Below are 22,634 nucleotides of genomic sequence, written 5' to 3'. Positions count from 1 at the left end.
GTGAAATACATATATGACGATATCAAGCTTTGGCACTCTAAGTTTCGTAGTAGTTGAAAATGAGCATATCTTGAAGAGAGAACACACTAGCTGCTTCCAAATGAAATTTGTAAGATGGTGAGTGGTTCCATATCATATATTCCAAAGGTAGCCATCTGCTCCTTTAGGATCTTTAGATATAGTTTTTATAAAACCTTTAACTTTTCCCGCATTCAGAAACAAAGTTTTTCAAACTGTGCATTTCTTGAAAGTCAACACTCAAATTTCATCCAAAAGGAAATGGTTTGATGGTGGGCCGATAATCTATCAGGGGTATGCCCATTTGCCAGAAACCGCATTCAGACCTTGTGAAATACATACATGACGATTTCAAGCTTTGGCAGTCTAAGTTTCTTAGGAGTTGAAAATGAGCATATCTTGAAGAGAGAATACACTAGCTGCTTCCAAATGAAATATGTATGATGGTGAGTGGTTCCATATCATTTTTTCAAAAGGTAGCCATCTGCTCCTTTAGGAGCTTTGGATATAGGCATTATAAAACCTTAACCCTTTCCCGCATTCAGAAACAAAGTTTTTCAAACTGTGCATTTCTTGAAAGTCAACACTCAAATTTCATCCAAAAGGAAAAGGTTTGATGGTGGGCCGATAATCTATCAGGGGTATGCCCATTTGCCAGAAACCGCATTCAGACCTTGTGAAATACATACATGACGATTTCAAGCTTTGGCAGTCTAAGTTTCTTAGGAGTTGAAAATGAGCATATCTTGAAGAGAGAATACACTAGCTGCTTCCAAATGAAATATGTATGATGGTGAGTGGTTCCATATCATTTTTTCAAAAGGTAGCCATCTGCTCCTTTAGGAGCTTTAGATATAGGCATTATAAAACCTTAACCCTTTCCCGCATTCAGAAACAAAGTTTTTCAAACTGTGCATTTCTTGAAAGTCAACACTCAAATTTCATCCAAAAGGAAAAGGTTTGATGGTGGGCCGATAATCTATCGGGGGTATGCCCATTTGCCAGAAACCGCATTCAGAGCTTGTGAAATACATACATGTCGATTTCAAGCTTTGGCACTCTTAATTTCTTAGGAGTTGAAAATGAGCATATCTTGAAAAGAGAATACACTAGCTGCTTCCAAATGAAATATGTATGATGGTGAGTGGTTCCATATCATATATTCAAAAGGTAGCCATCTTCTCCTTTAGGAGCTTTAGATATAGGCTTTATAAAACCTTTACCTTTTCCCGCATTCAGAAACAAAGTTTTTCAAACTGTGCATTTCTTGAAAGTCAACACTCAAATTTCATCCAAAAGGAAAAGGTTTGATGGTGGGCCGATAATCTATAAGGGGTATGCCCATTTGCCAGAAACCGCATTCAGAGCTTGTGAAATACATACATGATGATTTCAAGCTTTGGCAGTCTAAGTTTCTTAGGAGTTGAAAATGAGCATGTCTTCAAGAGAGAATACACTAGCTGCTTCCAAATGAAATATGTATGATGGTGAGTGGTTCCATATCATATATTCCAAAGCTAGCCTTCTTCTCCTTAAGGATCGTTAGATATAGGCATTATAAAACCTTTACCCTTTCCCGCATTCAGAAACAAAGTTTTTCAAACTGTGCATTTCTTGAAAGTCAACACTCAAATTTCATCCAAAAGGAAAAGGTTTGATGGTGGGCCGATAATCTATCGGGGGTATGCCCATTTGCCAGAAACCGCATTCAGAGCTTGTGAAATACATACATGTCGATTTCAAGCTTTGGCACTCTTAATTTCTTAGGAGTTGAAAATGAGCATATCTTGAAGAGAGAATACACTAGCTGCTTCCAAATGAAATATGTATGATGGTGAGTGGTTCCATATCATATATTCCAAAGGTAGCCATCTCCTCATTAAGGATCGTTAGATATAGGCATTATAAAACCTTTACCTTTTCCCGCATTCAGAAACAAAGTTTTTCAAACTGTGCATATCTTGAAAGTCAACACTCAAATTTCATCCAAAAGGAAAAGGTTTGATGGTGGGCCGATAATCTATCAGGGGTATGCCAATTTGCCAGAAACCGCATTCAGAGCTTGTTAAATACATACATGACGATTTCAAGCTTTGGCAGTCTAAGTTTCTTAGTAGTTGAAAATGAGCATATCTTGAAGAGAGAATACACTAGCTGCTTCCAAATGAAATATGTATGATGGTGAGTGGTTCCATATCATATATTCCAAAGCTAGCCTTCTCCTCCTTAAGGATCGTTAGATATAGGCATTATAAAACCTTTACCCTTTCCCGCATTCAGAAACAAAGTTTTTCAAACTGTGCATTTCTTGAAAGTCAACACTCAAATTTCATCCAAAAGGAAAAGGTTTGATGGTGGGCCGATAATCTATCGGGGGTATGCCCATTTGCCAGAAACCGCATTCAGAGCTTGTGAAATACATACATGTCGATTTCAAGCTTTGGCACTCTTAATTTCTTAGGAGTTGATAATGAGCATATCTTGAAAAGAGAATACACTAGCTGCTTCCAAATGAAATATGTATGATGGTGAGTGGTTCCATATCATATATTCAAAAGGTAGCCATCTTCTCCTTTAGGAGCTTTAGATATAGGCTTTATAAAACCTTTACCTTTTCCCGCATTCAGAAACAAAGTTTTTCAAACTGTGCATTTCTTGAAGATCAACACTCAAATTTCATCCAAAAGGAAAAGGTTTGATGGTGGGCCGATAATCTATCAGGGGTATGCCCATTTGCCAGAAACCGCATTCAGAGCTTGTGAAATACATACATGACGATTTCAAGCTTTGGCAGTCTAAGTTTCTTAGGAGTTGAAAATGAGCATATCTTGAAGAGAGAATACACTCGCTGCTTCCAAATGAAATATGTATGATGGTGAGTGGTTCCATATCATATATTCAAAAGGTAGCCATCTGCTCCTTTAGGAGCTTTAGATATAGGCTTTATAAAACCTTTACCTTTTCCCGCATTCAGAAACAAAGTTTTTCAAACTGTGCATTTCTTGAAAGTCAACACTCAAATTTCATCCAAAAGGAAAAGGTTTGATGGTGGGCCGATATTCTATCAGGGGTATGCCTATTTGCCAGAAACCGCATTCAGAGCTTGTGAAATACATATATGACGATTTCAAGCTTTGGCACTCTAAGTTTCGTAGTAGTTGAAAATGAGCATATCTTGAAGAGAGAACACACTAGCTGCTTCCAAAAAAATTATGTAAGATGGTGAGTGGTTCCATATCATATATTCCAAAGGTAGCCATCTGCTCCTTTAGGATCTTTAGATATAGTTTTTATAAAACCTTTAACTTTTCCCGCATTCAGAAACAAAGTTTTTCAAACTGTGCATTTCTTGAAAGTCAACACTCAAATTTCATCCAAAAGGAAATGGTTTGATGGTGGGCCGATAATCTATCAGGGGTATGCCCATTTGCCAGAAACCGCATTCAGACCTTGTGAAATACATACATGACGATTTCAAGCTTTGGCAGTCTAAGTTTCTTAGGAGTTGAAAATGAGCATATCTTGAAGAGAGAATACACTAGCTGCTTCCAAATGAAATATGTATGATGGTGAGTGGTTCCATATCATTTTTTCAAAAGGTAGCCATCTGCTCTTTTAGGAGCTTTAGATATAGGCATTATAAAACCTTTACCTTTTCCCGCATTCAGAAACAAAGTTTTTCAAAATGTGCATTTCTTGAAAGTCAACACTCAAATTTCATCCAAAAGGAAAAGGTTTGATGGTGGGCCGATTATCTATCAGGGGTATGCCTATTTGCCAGAAACCGTATTCAGAGCTTGTGAAATACATATATGACGATTTCAAGCTTTGGCACTCTAAGTTTCTTAGTAGTTGAAAATGAGCATATCTTGAAGAGAGAACACACTAGCTGCTTCCAAATGAAATATGTATGATGGTGAGTGGTTCCATATCATATCTTCCAAAGGTAGCCATCTGCTCCTTTAGGATCTTTAGATATAGGCTTTATAAAACCTTTAACTGTTCCCGCATTCAGAAACAAAGTTTTTCAAACTGTGCATTTCTTGAAAGTCAACACTCAAATTTCATCCAAAAGGAAATGGTTTGATGGTGGGCCGATAATCTATCAGAGGTATGCCCATTTGCCAGAAACCGCATTCAGAGCTTGTTAAATACATACACGACGATTTCAAGCTTTGGCAGTCTAAGTTTCTTAGGAGTTGAAAATTAGCATATCTTGAAGAGAGAATACACTAGCTGCTTCCAAATGAAATATGTATGATGGTGAGTGGTTCCATATCATATATTCCAAAGGTAGCCATCTCCTCCTTAAGGATCGTTAGATATAGGCATTATAAAACCTTTACCTTTTCCCGCATTCAGAAACAAAGTTTTTCAAACTGTGCATTTCTTGAAAGTCAACACTCAAATTTCATCCAAAAGGAAAAGGTTTGATGGTGGGCCGATAATCTATCAGGGGTATGCCCATTTGCCAGAAACCGCATTCAGAGCTTGTGAAATACATACATGTCGATTTCAAGCTTTGGCACTCTAAATTTCTTAGGAGTTGAAAATGAGTATATCTTGAAAAGAGAATACACTAGCTGCTTCCAAATGAAATATGTATGATGGTGAGTGGTTCCATATCATATATTCAAAAGGTAGCCATCTTCTCCTTTAGGAGCTTTAGATATAGGCTTTATAAAACCTTTACCTTTTCCCGCATTCAGAAACAAAGTTTTTCAAACTGTGCATTTCTTGAAAGTCAACACTCAAATTTCATCCAAAAGGAAAAGGTTTGATGGTGGGCCGATATTCTATCAGGGGTATGCCTATTTGCCAGAAACCGCATTCAGAGCTTGTGAAATACATATATGACGATTTCAAGCTTTGGCACTCTAAGTATCGTAGTAGTTGAAAATGAGCATATCTTGAAGAGAGAACACACTAGCTGCTTCCAAATAAAATATGTAAGATGGTGAGTGGTTCCATATCATATATTCCAAAGGTAGCCATCTGCTCCTTTAGGATCTTTAGATATAGTTTTTATAAAACCTTTAACTTTTCCCGCATTCAGAAACAAAGTTTTTCAAACTGTGCATTTCTTGAAAGTCAACACTCAAATTTCATCCAAAAGGAAAAGGTTTGATGGTGGGCCGATAATCTATCAGGGGTATGCCCATTTGCCAGAAACCGCATTCAGAGCTTGTGAAATACATACATGTCGATTTCAAGCTTTGGCACTCTAAATTTCTTAGGAGTTGAAAATGAGCATATCTTGAAAAGAGAATACACTAGCTGCTTCCAAATGAAATATGTATGATGGCTAGTGGTTCCATATCATGTCTTCCAAAGGTAGCCATCTGCTCCTTTAGGATCTTTAGATATAGGCATTATAAAACCTTTAACTTTTCCCGCCTTCAGAAACAAAGTTTTTCAAACTGTGCATTTCTTGAAAGTCAACACTCAAATTTCATCCAAAAGGAAATGGTTTGATGGTGGGCCGATAATCTATCAGGGGTATGCCCATTTGCCAGAAACCGCATTCAGACCTTGTGAAATACATACACAACGATTTCAAGCTTTGGCAGTCTAAGTTTCTTAGTAGTTGAAAATGAGCATATCTTGAAGAGAGAATACACTAGCTGCTTCCAAATGAAATATGTATGATGGCTAGTGGTTCCATATCATATCTTCCAAAGGTAGCCATCTGCTCCTTTAGGATCTTTAGATATAGGCTTTATAAAACCTTTAACTTTTCCCGCCTTCAGAAACAAAGTTTTTCAAACTGTGCATTTCTTGAAAGTCAACACTCAAATTTCATCCAAAAGGAAAAGGTTTGATGGTGGGCCGATAATCTATCGGGGGTATTCCCATTTGCCAGAAACCGCATTCAGAGCTTGTGAAATACATACATGTCGATTTCAAGCTTTGGCACTCTTAATTTCTTAGGAGTTGAAAATGAGCATATCTTGAAAAGAGAATACACTAGCTGCTTCCAAATGAAATATGTATGATCGTGAGTGGTTCCATATCATATATTCAAAAGGTAGCCATCTTCTCCTTTAGGAGCTTTAGATATAGGCTTTATAAAACCTTTACCTTTTCCCGCATTCAGAAACAAAGTTTTTCAAACTGTGCATTTCTTGAAAGTCAACAATCAAATTTCATCCAAAAGGAAATGGTTTGATGGTGGGCCGATAATCTATCAGGGGTATGCCCATTTGCCAGAAACCGCATTCAGAGCTTGTTAAATACATACACGACGATTTCAAGCTTTGGCAGTCTAAGTTTCTGAGGAGTTGAAAATGAGCATATCTTGAAGAGAGAATACACTAGCTGCTTCCAAATTAAATATGTATGATGGTGAGTGGTTCCATATCATATATTCCAAAGCTAGCCTTCTCCTCCTTAAGGATCGTTAGATATAGGCATTATAAAACCTTTACCCTTTCCCGCATTCAGAAACAAAGTTTTTCAAACTGTGCATTTCTTGAAAGTCAAAACTCAAATTTCATCCAAAAGGAAAAGGTTTGATGGTGGGCCGATAATCTATCGGGGGTATGCCCATTTGCCAGAAACCGCATTCAGAGCTTGTGAAATACATACATGTCGATTTCAAGCTTTGGCACTCTTAATTTCTTAGTAGTTGAAAATGAGCATATCTTGAAGAGAGAATACACTAGCTGCTTCCAAATGAAATATGTATGATGGTGAGTGGTTCCATATCATATATTCCAAAGCTAGCCTTCTCCTCCTTAAGGATCGTTAGATATAGGCATTATAAAACCTTTACCCTTTCCCGCATTCAGAAACAAAGTTTTTCAAACTGTGCATTTCTTGAAAGTCAAAACTCAAATTTCATCCAAAAGGAAAAGGTTTGATGGTGGGCCGATAATCTATCGGGGGTATGCCCATTTGCCAGAAACCGCATTCAGAGCTTGTGAAATACATACATGTCGATTTCAAGCTTTGGCACTCTTAATTTCTTAGGAGTTGAAAATGAACATATCTTGAAAAGAGAACACACTAGCTGCTTCCAAATGAAATATGTATAATGGTGAGTGGTTCCATATCATATCTTCCAAAGGTAGCCATCTGCTCCTTTAGGAGCTTTAGATATAGGCTTTATAAAACCTTTACCTTTTCCCGCATTCAGAAACAAAATTTTTCAAACTGTGCATTTCTTGAAAGTCAACACTCAAATTTCATCCAAAAGGAAATGGTTTGATGGTGGGCCGATAATCTATCAGGGGTATGCCCATTTGTCAGAAACCGCATTCAGACCTTGTGAAATACATACATGACGATTTCAAGCTTTGGCACTCTAAGTTTCTTAGGAGTTGAAAATGTGCATATCTTCAAGAGAGAATACACTAGCTGCTTCCAAATTAAATATCTATGATGGTGAGTGGTTCCATATCATTTTTTTCAAAAGGTAGCCATCTGCTTTTTTAGGAGCTTTAGATATAGGCATTATAAAACCTTTACCTTTTCCCGCATTCAGAAACAAAGTTTTTCAAACTGTGCATTTCTTGAAAGTCAACACTCAAATTTCATCCAAAAGGAAAAGGTTTGATGGTGGGCCGATATTCTATGAGGGGTATGCCTATTTGCCAGAAACCGCATTCAGAGCTTGTGAAATACATATATGACGATTTCAAGCTTTGGCACTCTAAGTTTCGTAGTAGTTGAAAATGAGCATATCTTGAAGAGAGAACACACTAGCTGCTTCCAAATAAAATATGTAAGATGGTGAGTGGTTCCATATCATATATTCCAAAGGTAGCCATCTGCTCCTTTAGGATCTTTAGATATAGTTTTTATAAAACCTTTAACTTTTCCCGCATTCAGAAACAAACTTTTTCAAACTGTGCATTTCTTGAAAGTCAACACTCAAATTTCATCCAAAAGGAAATGGTTTGATGGTGGGCCGATAATCAATCAGGGGTATGCCCATTTGCCAGAAACCGCATTCAGACCTTGTGAAATACATACATGACGATTTCAAGCTTTGGCAGTCTAAGTTTCTTAGTAGTTGAAAATGAGCATATCTTGAAGAGAGAATACACTAGCTGCTTCCAAATGAAATATGTATGATGGCTAGTGGTTCCATATCATATCTTCCAAAGGTAGCCATCTGCTCCTTTAGGATCTTTAGATATAGGCTTTATAAAACCTTTAACTTTTCCCGCCTTCAGAAACAAAGTTTTTCAAACTGTGCATTTCTTGAAAGTCAACACTCAAATTTCATCCAAAAGGAAAAGGTTTGATGGTGGGCCGATAATCTATCGGGGGTATTCCCATTTGCCAGAAACCGCATTCAGAGCTTGTGAAATACATACATGTCGATTTCAAGCTTTGGCACTCTTAATTTCTTAGGAGTTGAAAATGAGCATATCTTGAAAAGAGAATACACTAGCTGCTTCCAAATGAAATATGTATGATCGTGAGTGGATCCATATCATATATTCAAAAGGTAGCCATCTTCTCCTTTAGGAGCTTTAGATATAGGCTTTATAAAACCTTTACCTTTTCCCGCATTCAGAAACAAAGTTTTTCAAACTGTGCATTTCTTGAAAGTCAACAATCAAATTTCATCCAAAAGGAAATGGTTTGATGGTGGGCCGATAATCTATCAGGGGTATGCCCATTTGCCAGAAACCGCATTCAGAGCTTGTTAAATACATACACGACGATTTCAAGCTTTGGCAGTCTAAGTTTCTGAGGAGTTGAAAATGAGCATATCTTGAAGAGAGAATACACTAGCTGCTTCCAAATTAAATATGTATGATGGTGAGTGGTTCCATATCATATATTCCAAAGCTAGCCTTCTCCTCCTTAAGGATCGTTAGATATAGGCATTATAAAACCTTTACCCTTTCCCGCATTCAGAAACAAAGTTTTTCAAACTGTGCATTTCTTGAAAGTCAAAACTCAAATTTCATCCAAAAGGAAAAGGTTTGATGGTGGGCCGATAATCTATCGGGGGTATGCCCATTTGCCAGAAACCGCATTCAGAGCTTGTGAAATACATACATGTCGATTTCAAGCTTTGGCACTCTTAATTTCTTAGGAGTTGAAAATGAGCATATCTTGAAAAGAGAACACACTAGCTGCTTCCAAATGAAATATGTATGATGGTGAGTGGTTCCATATCATATCTTCCAAAGGTAGCCATCTGCTCCTTTAGGAGCTTTAGATATAGGCTTTATAAAACCTTTACCTTTTCCCGCATTCAGAAACAAAGTTTTTCAAACTGTGCATTTCTTGAAAGTCAACACTCAAATTTCATCCAAAAGGAAATGGTTTGATGGTGGGCCGATAATCTATCAGGGGTATGCCCATTTGCCAGAAACCGCATTCAGAGCTTGTTAAATACATACACGACGATTTCAAGCTTTGGCAGTCTAAGTTTCTTAGTAGTTGAAAATGAGCATATCTTGAAGAGAGAATACACTAGCTGCTTCCAAATGAAATATGTATGATGGTGAGTGGTTCCATATCATATATTCCAAAGCTAGCCTTCTCCTCCTTAAGGATCGTTAGATATAGGCATTATAAAACCTTTACCCTTTCCCGCATTCAGAAACAAAGTTTTTCAAACTGTGCATTTCTTGAAAGTCAAAACTCAAATTTCATCCAAAAGGAAAAGGTTTGATGGTGGGCCGATAATCTATCGGGGGTATGCCCATTTGCCAGAAACCGCATTCAGAGCTTGTGAAATACATACATGTCGATTTCAAGCTTTGGCACTCTTAATTTCTTAGGAGTTGAAAATGAACATATCTTGAAAAGAGAACACACTAGCTGCTTCCAAATGAAATATGTATAATGGTGAGTGGTTCCATATCATATCTTCCAAAGGTAGCCATCTGCTCCTTTAGGAGCTTTAGATATAGGCTTTATAAAACCTTTACCTTTTCCCGCATTCAGAAACAAAGTTTTTCAAACTGTGCATTTCTTGAAAGTCAACACTCAAATTTCATCCAAAAGGAAATGGTTTGATGGTGGGCCGATAATCTATCAGGGGTATGCCCATTTGTCAGAAACCGCATTCAGACCTTGTGAAATACATACATGACGATTTCAAGCTTTGGCACTCTAAGTTTCTTAGGAGTTGAAAATGTGCATATCTTCAAGAGAGAATACACTAGCTGCTTCCAAATTAAATATCTATGATGGTGAGTGGTTCCATATCATTTTTTTCAAAAGGTAGCCATCTGCTTTTTTAGGAGCTTTAGATATAGGCATTATAAAACCTTTACCTTTTCCCGCATTCAGAAACAAAGTTTTTCAAACTGTGCATTTCTTGAAAGTCAACACTCAAATTTCATCCAAAAGGAAAAGGTTTGATGGTGGGCCGATATTCTATGAGGGGTATGCCTATTTGCCAGAAACCGCATTCAGAGCTTGTGAAATACATATATGACGATTTCAAGCTTTGGCACTCTAAGTTTCGTAGTAGTTGAAAATGAGCATATCTTGAAGAGAGAACACACTAGCTGCTTCCAAATAAAATATGTAAGATGGTGAGTGGTTCCATATCATATATTCCAAAGGTAGCCATCTGCTCCTTTAGGATCTTTAGATATAGTTTTTATAAAACCTTTAACTTTTCCCGCATTCAGAAACAAACTTTTTCAAACTGTGCATTTCTTGAAAGTCAACACTCAAATTTCATCCAAAAGGAAATGGTTTGATGGTGGGCCGATAATCAATCAGGGGTATGCCCATTTGCCAGAAACCGCATTCAGACCTTGTGAAATACATACATGACGATTTCAAGCTTTGGCAGTCTAAGTTTCTTAGGAGTTGAAAATGAGCATATCTTGAAGAGAGAATACAATAGCTGCTTCCAAATGAAATATGTATGATGGTGAGTGGTTCCATATCATTTTTTCAAAAGGTAGCCATCTGCTCCTTTAGGAGCTTTAGATATAGGCATTATAAAACCTTTACCTTTTCCCGCATTCAGAAACAAAGTTTTTCAAACTGTGCATTTCTTGAAAGTCAACACTCAAATTTCATCCAAAAGGAAAAGGTTTGATTGTGGGCCGATAATCTATCAGGGGTATGCCCATTTGCCAGAAACCGCATTCAGAGCTTGTGAAATACATACATGTCGATTTCAAGCTTTGGCACTCTTAATTTCTTAGGAGTTGAAAATGAGCATATCTTGAAAAGAGAATACACTAGCTGCTTCCAAATGAAATATGTATGATGGTGAGTGGTTCCATATCATATATTCAAAAGGTAGCCATCTTCTCCTTTAGGAGCTTTAGATATAGGCTTTATAAAACCTTTACCTTTTCCCGCATTCAGAAACAAAGTTTTTCAAACTGTGCATTTCTTGAAAGTCAACACTCAAATTTCATCCAAAAGGAAATGGTTTGATGGTGGGCCGATAATCTATCAGGGGTATGCCCATTTGCCAGAAACCGCATTCAGACCTTGTAAAATACATACATGACGATTTCAAGCTTTGGCAGTCTAAGTTTCTTAGGAGTTGAAAATGAGCATATCTTCAAGAGAGAATACACTCGCTGCTTCCAAATGAAATATGTATGATGGTGAGTGGTTCCATATCATATATTCAAAAGGTAGCCATCTGCTCCTTTAGGAGCTTTAGATATGGGCTTTATAAAACCTTTACCTTTTCCCGCATTCAGAAACAAAGTTTTTCAAACTGTGCATTTCTTGAAAGTCAACACTCAAATTTCATCCAAAAGGAAAAGGTTTGATGGTGGGCCGATATTCTATCAGGGGTATGCCTATTTGCCAGAAACCGCATTCAGAGCTTGTGAAATACATATATGACGATTTCAAGCTTTGGCACTCTAAGTTTCGTAGTAGTTGAAAATGAGCATATCTTGAAGAGAGAACACACTAGCTGCTTCCAAATAAAATATGTAAGATGGTGAGTGGTTCCATATCATATATTCCAAAGGTAGCCATCTGCTCCTTTAGGATCTTTAGATATAGTTTTTATAAAACCTTTAACTTTTCCCGCATTCAGAAACAAAGTTTTTCAAACTGTGCATTTCTTGAAAGTCAACACTCAAATTTCATCCAAAAGGAAATGGTTTGATGGTGGGCCGATAATCTATCAGGGGTATGCCCATTTGCCAGAAACCGCATTCAGACCTTGTGAAATACATACATGACGATTTCAAGCTTTGGCAGTCTAAGTTTCTTAGGAGTTGAAAATGAGCATATCTTGAAGAGAGAATACACTAGCTGCTTCCAAATGAAATATGTATGATGGTGAGTGGTTCCATATCATTTTTTCAAAAGGTAGCCATCTGCTCCTTTAGGAGCTTTAGATATAGTCATTATAAAACCTTTACCTTTTCCCGCATTCAGAAACAAAGTTTTTCAAACTGTGCATTTCTTGAAAGTCAACACTCAAATTTCATCCAAAAGGAAAAGGTTTGATGGTGGGCCGATAATCTATCAGGGGTATGCCCATTTGCCAGAAACCGCATTCAGAGCTTGTTAAATACATACACGACGATTTCAAGCTTTGGCAGTCTAAGTTTCTTAGTAGTTGAAAATGAGCATATCTTGAAGAGAGAATACACTAGCTGCTTCCAAATGAAATATGTATGATGGTGAGTGGTTCCATATCATTTTTTCAAAAGGTAGCCATCTGCTCCTTTTGGAGCTTTAGATATAGGCATTATAAAACCTTTACCTTTTCCCGCATTCAGAAACAAAGTTTTTCAAACTGTGCATTTCTTGAAAGTCAACACTCAAATTTCATCCAAAAGGAAAAGGTTTGATGGTGGGCCGATAATCTATCAGGGGTATGCCCATTTGCCAGAAACCGCATTCAGAGCTTGTTAAATACATACACGACGATTTCAAGCTTTGGCAGTCTAAGTTTCTTAGTAGTTGAAAATGAGCATATCTTGAAGAGAGAATACACTAGCTGCTTCCAAATGAAATATGTATGATGGTGAGTGGTTCCATATCATATATTCCAAAGCTAGCCTTCTCCTCCTTAAGGATCGTTAGACATAGGCATTATAAAACCTTTACCCTTTCCCGCATTCAGAAACAAAGTTTTTCAAACTGTGCATTTCTTGAAAGTCAACACTCAAATTTCATCCAAAAGGAAAAGGTTTGATGGTGGGCCGATAATCTATCGGGGGTATGCCCATTTGCCAGAAACCGCATTCAGAGCTTGTTAAATACATACATGTCGATTTCAAGCTTTGGCACTCTTAATTTCTTAGGAGTTGAAAATGAGCATATCTTGAAAAGAGAACACACTAGCTGCTTCCAAATGAAATATGTATGATGGTGAGTGCTTCCATATCATATCTTCCAAAGGTAGCCATCTGCTCCTTTAGGAGCTTTAGATATAGGCATTATAAAACCTTTACCCTTTCCCGCATTCAGAAACAAAGTTTTTCAAACTGTGCATTTCTTGAAAGTCAACACTCAAATTTCATCCAAAAGGAAATGGTTTGATGGTGGGCCGATAATCTATCAGGGGTATGCCCATTTGCCAGAAACCGCATTCAGACCTTGTGAAATACATACATGACGATTTCAAGCTTTGGCTGTGTAAGTTTCTTAGGAGTTGAAAATGAGCATATCTTCAAGAGAGAATACACTAGCTGCTTCCAAATGAAATATGTATGATGGTGAGTGGTTCCATATCATATATTCCAAAGCTAGCCTTCTCCTCCTTAAGGATCGTTAGATATAGGCATTATAATACCTTTACCCTTTCCCGCATTCAGAAACAAAGTTTTTCAAACTGTGCATTTCTTGAAAGTCAACACTCAAATTTCATCCAAAAGGAAAAGGTTTGATGGTGGGCCGATAATCTATCGGGGGTATGCCCATTTGCCAGAAACCGCATTCAGAGCTTGTGAAATACATACATGTCGATTTCAAGCTTTGGCAGTCTTAATTTCTTAGGAGTTGAAAATGAGCATATCTTGAAAAGAGAATACACTAGCTGCTTCCAAATGAAATATGTATGATGGTGAGTGGTTCCATATCATATATTCAAAAGGTAGCCATCTTCTCCATTAGAAGCTTTAGATATAGGCTTTATAAAACCTTTACCTTTTCCCGCATTCAGAAACAAAGTTTTTCAAACTGTGCATTTCTTGAAAGTCAACACTCAAATTTCATCCAAAAGGAAAAGGTTTGATGGTGGGCCGATAATCTATCAGGGGTATGCCCATTTGCCAGAAACCGCATTCAGAGCTTGTGAAATACATACATGACGATTTCAAGCTTTGGCAGTCTAAGTTTCTTAGGAGTTGAAAATGAGCATATCTTGAAGAGAGAATACACTCGCTGCTTCCAAATGAAATATGTATGATGGTGAGTGGTTCCATATCATATATTCAAAAGGTAGCCATCTTCTCCTTTAGGAGCTTTAGATATAGGCTTTATAAAACCTTTACCTTTTCCCGCATTCAGAAACAAAGTTTTTCAAACTGTGCATTTCTTGAAAGTCAACACTCAAATTTCATCCAAAAGGAAAAGGTTTGATGGTGGGCCGATATTCTATCAGGGGTATGCCTATTTTCCAGAAACCGCATTCAGAGCTTGTGAAATACATATATGACGATTTCAAGCTTTGGCACTCTAAGTTTCGTAGTAGTTGAAAATGAGCATATCTTGAAGAGAGAATACACTAGCTGCTTCCAAATAAAATATGTAAGATGGTGAGTGGTTCCATATCATATCTTCCAATGGTAGCCATCTGCTCCTTTAGGATCTTTAGATATAGTTTTTATAAAACCTTTAACTTTTCCCACATTCAGAAACAAAGTTTTTCAAACTGTGCATTTCTTGAAAGTCAACACTCAAGTTTCATCCAAAAGGAAATGGTTTGATGGTGGGCCGATAATCTATCAGGGGTATGCCCATTTGCCAGAAACCGCATTCAGACCTTGTGAAATTCATACATGACGATTTCAAGCTTTGGCAGTCTAAGTTTCTTAGGAGTTGAAAATGAGCATATCTTCAAGAGAGAATACACTAGCTGCTTCCAAATGAAATATGTATGATGGTGAGTGGTTCCATATCATTTTTTCAAAAGGTAGCCATCTGCTCCTTTAGGAGCTTTAGATATAGGCATTATAAAACCTTTACCTTTTCCCGCATTCAGAAACAAAGTTTTTCAAACTGTGCATTTCTTGAAAGTCAACACTCAAATTTCATCCAAAAGGAAAAGGTTTGATGGTGGGCCGATAATCTATCAGGGGTATGCCCATTTGCCAGAAACCGCATTCAGAGCTTGTTAAATACATACACGATGATTTCAAGCTTTGGCAGTCTAAGTTTCTTAGTAGTTGAAAATGAGCATATCTTGAAGAGAGAATACACTAGCTGCTTCCAAATGAAATATGTATGATGGTGAGTGGTTCCTTATCATATATTCCAAAGGTAGCCATCTGCTCCTTTAGGATCTTTAGATATAGTTTTTATAAAACCTTTAACTTTTCCCGCATTCAGAAACAAAGTTTTTCAAACTGTGCATTTCTTGAAAGTCAACACTCAAGTTTCATCCAAAAGGAAATGGTTTGATGGTGGGCCGATAATCTATCAGGGGTATGCCCATTTGCCAGAAACCGCATTCAGACCTTGTGAAATACATACATGACGATTTCAAGCTTTGGCAGTCTAAGTTTCTTAGGAGTTGAAAATGAGCATATCTTCAAGAGAGAATACACTAGCTGCTTCCAAATGAAATATGTATGATGGTGAGTGGTTCCATATCATTTTTTTCAAAAGGTGGCCATCTGCTTTTTTAGGAGCTTTAGATATAGGCATTATAAAACCTTTACCTTTTCCCGCATTCAGAAACAAAGTTTTTCAAACTGTGCATATCTTGAAAGTCAATTCTCAAATTTCATCCAAAAGGAAAAGGTTTGATGGTGGGCCGATAATCTATCAGGGGTATGCCCATTTGCCAGAAACCGCATTCAGAGCTTGTTAAATACATACACGACGATTTCAAGCTTTGGCAGTCTAAGTTTCTTAGTAGTTGAAAATGAGCATATCTTGAAGAGAGAATACACTAGCTGCTTCCAAATGAAATATGTATGATGGTGAGTGGTTCCATATCATATATTCCAAAGCTAGCCTTCTCCTCCTTAAGGATCGTTAGATATAGGCATTATAAAACCTTTACCCTTTCCCGCATTCAGAAACAAAGTTTTTCAAACTGTGCATTTCTTGAAAGTCAACACTCAAATTTCATCCAAAAGGAAAAGGTTTGATGGTGGGCCGATAATCTATCGGGGGTATGCCCATTTGCCAGAAACCGCATTCAGACCTTGTGAAATACATACATGACGATTTCAAGCTTTGGCAGTCTAAGTTTCTTAGGAGTTGAAAATGAGCATATCTTGAAGAGAGAATACACTCGCTGCTTCCAAATGAAATATGTATGATGGTGAGTGGTTCCATATCATATATTCAAAAGGTAGCCGTCTTCTCCTTTAGGAGCTTTAGATATAGGCTTTATAAAACCTTTGCCTTTTCCCGCATTCAGAAACAAAGTTTTTCAAACTGTGCATTTCTTGAAAGTCAACACTCAAATTTCATCCAAAAGGAAAAGGTTTGATGGTGGGCCGATATTCTATCAGGGGTATGCCTATTTGCCAGAAACCGCATTCAGAGCTTGTGAAATACATATATGACGATTTCAAGCTTTGGCACTCTAAGTTTCGTAGTAGTTGAAAATGAGCATATCTTGAAGAGAGAACACACTAGCTGCTTCCAAATAAAATATGTAAGATGGTGAGTGGTTCCATATCATATCTTCCAAAGGTAGCCATCTGCTCCTTTAGGATCTTTAGATATAGTTTTTATAAAACCTTTAACTTTTCCCGCATTCAGAAACAAAGTTTTTCAAACTGTGCATTTCTTGAAAGTCAACACTCAAGTTTCATCCAAAAGGAAATGGTTTGATGGTGGGCCGATAATCTATCAGGGGTATGCCCATTTGCCAGAAACCGCATTCAGACCTTGTGAAATACATACATGACGATTTCAAGCTTTGGCAGTCTAAGTTTCTTAGGAGTTGAAAATGAGCATATCTTGAAGAGAGAATACACTAGCTGCTTCCAAATGAAATATGTATGATGGTGAGTGGTTCCATATCATTTTTTCAAAAGGTAGCCATCTGCTCCTTTAGGAGCTTTAGATATATGCATTATAAAACCTTTACCTTTTCCCGCATTCAGAAACAAAGTTTTTCAAACTGTGCATTTCTTGAAAGTCAACACTCAAATTTCATCCAAAAGGAAAAGGTTTGATGGTGGGCCGATAATCTATCAGGGGTATGCCCATTTGCCAGAAACCGCATTCAGAGCTTGTTAAATACATACACGACGATTTCAAGCTTTGGCAGTCTAAGTTTCTTAGTAGTTGAAAATGAGCCTATCTTGAAGAGAGAATACACTAGCTGCTTCCAAATGAAATATGTATGATGGTGAGTGGTTCCATATCATATATTCCAAAGCTAGCCTTCTCCTCCTTAAGGATCGTTAGATATAGGCATTATAAAACCTTTACCCTGTCCCGCATTCAGAAACAAAGTTTTTCAAACTGTGCATTTCTTGAAAGTCAACACTCAAATTTCATCCAAAAGGAAAAGGTTTGATGGTGGGCCGATAATCTATCGGGGGTATGCCCATTTGCCAGAAACCGCATTCAGAGCTTGTGAAATACATACATGTCGATTTCAAGCTTTGGCACTCTTCATTTCTTAGGAGTTGAAAATGAGCATATCTTGAAAAGAGAATACACTAGCTGCTTCCAAATGAAATATGTATGATGGTGAGTGGTACCATATCATATCTTCCAAAGGTAGCCATCTGCTCCTTTAGGAGCTTTAGATATAGGCATTATAAAACCTTTACCCTTTCGCGCATTCAGAAACAAAGTTTTTCAAACTGTGCATTTCTTGAAAGTCAACACTCAAATTTCATCCAAAAGGAAATGGTTTGATGGTGGGCCGATAATCTATCAGGGGTATGCCCATTTGCCAGAAACCGCATTCAGACCTTGTGAAATACATACATGACGATTTCAAGCTTTGGCAGTCTAAGTTTCTTAGGAGTTGAAAATGAGCATATCTTCAAGAGAGAATACACTAGCTGCTTCCAAATGAAATATGTATGATGGTGAGTGGTTCCATATCATTTTTTTCAAAAGGTAGCCATCTGCTTTTTTAGGAGCTTTAGATATAGGCATTATAAAACCTTTACCTTTTCCCGCATTCAGAAACAAAGTTTTTCAAACTGTGCATATCTTGAAAGTAAATTCTCAAATTTCATCCAAAAGGAAAAGGTTTGGTGGTGGGCCGATAATCTATCAGGGGTATGCCCATTTGCCAGAAACCGCATTCAGAGCTTGTTAAATACATACACGACGATTTCAAGCTTTGGCAGTCTAAGTTTCTTAGTAGTTGAAAATGAGCATATCTTGAAGAGAGAACACACTAGCTGCTTCCAAATGAAATATGTATGATGGTGAGTGGTTCCATATCATATCTTCCAAAGGTAGCCATCTGCTCCTTTAGGATCTTTAGATATAGTTTTTATAAAACCTTTAACTTTTCCCGCATTCAGAAACAAAGTTTTTCAAACTGTGCATTTCTTGAAAGTCAACACTCAAATTTCATCCAAAAGGAAATGGTTTGATGGTGGGCCGATAATCTATCAGGGGTATGCCCATTTGCCAGAAACCGCATTCAGACCTTGTGAAATACATACATGTCGATTTCAAGCTTTGGCAGTCTAAGTTTCTTAGGAGTTGAAAATGAGCATATCTTGAAGAGAGAATACACTAGCTGCTTCCAAATGAAATATGTATGATGGTGAGTGGTTCCATATCATTTTTTCAAAAGGTAGCCATCTGCTCCTTTAGGAGCTTTAGATATAGGCATTATAAAACCTTTACCTTTTCCCGCATTCAGAAACAAAGTTTTTCAAACTGTGCATTTCTTGAAAGTCAACACTCAAATTTCATCCAAAAGGAAAAGGTTTGATGGTGGGCCGATAATCTATCAGGGGTATGCCCATTTGCCAGAAACCGCATTCAGAGCCTGTTAAATACATACACGACGATTTCAAGCTTTGGCAGTCTAAGTTTCTTAGTAGTTGAAAATGAGCATATCTTGAAGAGAGAATACACTAGCTGCTTCCAAATGAAATATGTATGATGGTGAGTGGTTCCATATCATATATTCCAAAGCTAGCCTTCTCCTCCTTAAGGATCGTTAGATATAGGCATTATAAAACCTTTACCCTTTCCCGCATTCAGAAACAAAGTTTTTCAAACTGTGCATTTCTTGAAAGTCAACACTCAAATTTCATCCAAAAGGAAAAGGTTTGATGGTGGGCCGATAATCTATCGGGGGTATGCCCATTTGCCAGAAACCGCATTCAGAGCTTGTGAAATACATACATGTCGATTTCAAGCTTTGGCACTCTTCATTTCTTAGGAGTTGAAAATGAGCATATCTTGAAAAGAGAATACACTAGCTGCTTCCAAATGAAATATGTATGATGGTGAGTGGTACCATATCATATCTTCCAAAGGTAGCCATCTGCTCCTTTAGGAGCTTTAGATATAGGCTTTATAAAACCTTTACCTTTTCCCGCATTCAGAAACAAAGTTTTTCAAACTGTGCATTTCTTGAAAGTCAACACTCAAATTTAATCCAAAAGGAAATGGTTTGATGGTGGGCCGATAATCTATCAGGGGTATGCCCATTTGCCAGAAACCGCATTCAGACCTTGTGAAATACATACATGACGATTTCAAGCTTTGGCAGGCTAAGTTTCTTAGGAGTTGAAAATGAGCATATCTTCAAGAGAGAATACACTAGCTGCTTCCAAATGAAATATGTATGATGGTGAGTGGTTCCATATCATTTTTTTCAAAAGGTAGCCATCTGCTTTTTTAGAAGCTTTAGATATAGGCATTATAAAACCTTTACCTTTTCCCGCATTCAGAAACAAAGTTTTTCAAACTGTGCATATCTTGAAAGTAAATTCTCAAATTTCATCCAAAAGGAAAAGGTTTGATGGTGGGCCGATAATCTATCAGGGGTATGCCCATTTGCCAGAAACCGCATTCAGAGCTTGTTAAATACATACACGATGATTTCAAGCTTTGGCAGTCTAAGTTTCTTAGTAGTTGAAAATGAGCATATCTTGAAGAGAGAACACACTAGCTGCTTCCAAATGAAATATGTATGATGGTGAGTGGTTCCATATCATATCTTCCAAAGGTAGCCATCTGCTCCTTTAGGATCTTTAGATATAGTTTTTATAAAACCTTTAACTTTTCCCGCATTCAGAAACAAAGTTTTTCAAACTGTGCATTTCTTGAAAGTCAACACTCAAATTTCATCCAAAAGGAAAAGGTTTGATGGTGGGCCGATAATCTATCAGGGGTATGCCCATTTGCCAGAAACCGCATTCAGAGCTTGTTAAATACATACACGACGATTTCAAGCTTTGGCAGTCTAAGTTTCTTAGTAGTTGAAAATGAGCATATCTTGAAGAGAGAATACACTAGCTGCTTCCAAATGAAATATGTATGATGGTGAGTGGTTCCATATCATATATTCCAAAGCTAGCCTTCTCCTCCTTAAGGATCGTTAGATATAGGCATTATAAAACCTTTACCCTTTCCCGCATTCAGAAACAAAGTTTTTCAAACTGTGCATTTCTTGAAAGTCAACACTCAAATTTCATCCAAAAGGAAAAGGTTTGATGGTGGGCCGATAATCTATCGGGGGTATGCCCATTTGCCAGAAACCGCATTCAGAGCTTGTGAAATACATACATGTCGATTTCAAGCTTTGGCACTCTTCATTTCTTAGGAGTTGAAAATGAGCATATCTTGAAAAGAGAATACACTAGCTGCTTCCAAATGAAATATGTATGATGGTGAGTGGTTCCATATCATATCTTCCAAAGGTAGCCATCTGCTCCTTTAGGAGCTTTAGATATAGGCTTTATAAAACCTTTACCTTTTCCCGCATTCAGAAACAAAGTTTTTCAAACTGTGCATTTCTTGAAAGTCAACACTCAAATTTCATCCAAAAGGAAATGGTTTGATGGTGGGCCGATAATCTATCAGGGGTATGCCCATTTGCCAGAAACCGCATTCAGACCTTGTGAAATACATACATGACGATTTCAAGCTTTGGCAGTCTAAGTTTCTTTGGAGTTGAAAATGAGCATATCTTCAAGAGAGAATACACTAGCTGCTTCCAAATGAAATATGTATGATGGTGAGTGGTTCCATATCATTTTTTTCAAAAGGTAGCCATCTGCTTTTTTAGGAGCTTTAGATATAGGCATTATAAAACCTTTACCTTTTCCCGCATTCAGAAACAAAGTTTTTCAAACTGTGCATATCTTGAAAGTAAATTCTCAAATTTCATCCAAAAGGAAAAGGTTTGATGGTGGGCCGATAATCTATCAGGGGTATGCCCATTTGCCAGAAACCGCATTCAGAGCTTGTTAAATACATACACGACGATTTCAAGCTTTGGCAGTCTAAGTTTCTTAGTAGTTGAAAATGAGCATATCTTGAAGAGAGAACACACTAGCTGCTTCCAAATGAAATATGTATGATGGTGAGTGGTTCCATATCATATCTTCCAAAGGTAGCCATCTGCTCCTTTAGGATCTTTAGATATAGTTTTTATAAAACCTTTAACTTTTCCCGCATTCAGAAACAAAGTTTTTCAAACTGTGCATTTCTTGAAAGTCAACACTCAAATTTCATCCAAAAGGAAATGGTTTGATGGTGGGCCGATAATCTATCAGGGGTATGCCCATTTGCCAGAAACCGCATTCAGACCTTGTGAAATACATACATGACGATTTCAAGCTTTGGCAGTCTAAGTTTCTTAGGAGTTGAAAATGAGCATATCTTGAAGAGAGAATACACTAGCTGCTTCCAAATGAAATATGTATGATGGTGAGTGGTTCCATATCATTTTTTCAAAAGGTAGCCATCTGCTCCTTTAGGAGCTTTAGATATAGGCATTATAAAACCTTTACCTTTTCCCGCATTCAGAAACAAAGTTTTTCAAACTGTGCATTTCTTGAAAGTCAACACTCAAATTTCATCCAAAAGGAAAAGGTTTGATGGTGGGCCGATAATCTATCAGGGGTATGCCCATTTGCCAGAAACCGCATTCAGAGCTTGTTAAATACATACACGACGATTTCAAGCTTTGGCAGTCTAAGTTTCTTAGTAGTTGAAAATGAGCATATCTTGAAGAGAGAATACACTAGCTGCTTCCAAATGAAATATGTATGATGGTGAGTGGTTCCATATCATATATTCCAAAGCTAGCCTTCTCCTCCTTAAGGATCGTTAGATATAGGCATTATAAAACCTTTACCCTTTCCCGCATTCAGAAACAAAGTTTTTCAAACTGTGTATTTCTTGAAAGTCAACACTCAAATTTCATTCAAAAGGAAAAGGTTTGATGGTGGGCCGATAATCTATCGGGGGTATGCCCATTTGCCAGAAACCGCATTCAGAGCTTGTGAAATACATACATGTCGATTTCAAGCTTTGGCACTCTTAATTTCTTAGGAGTTGAAAATGAGCATATCTTG

This window comes from Conger conger, unplaced genomic scaffold (assembly GCF_963514075.1).
Source record: "Conger conger unplaced genomic scaffold, fConCon1.1 SCAFFOLD_37, whole genome shotgun sequence".
Taxonomy (NCBI): domain Eukaryota; kingdom Metazoa; phylum Chordata; class Actinopteri; order Anguilliformes; family Congridae; genus Conger; species Conger conger.
This window is presented reverse-complemented; position numbering follows the sequence as displayed.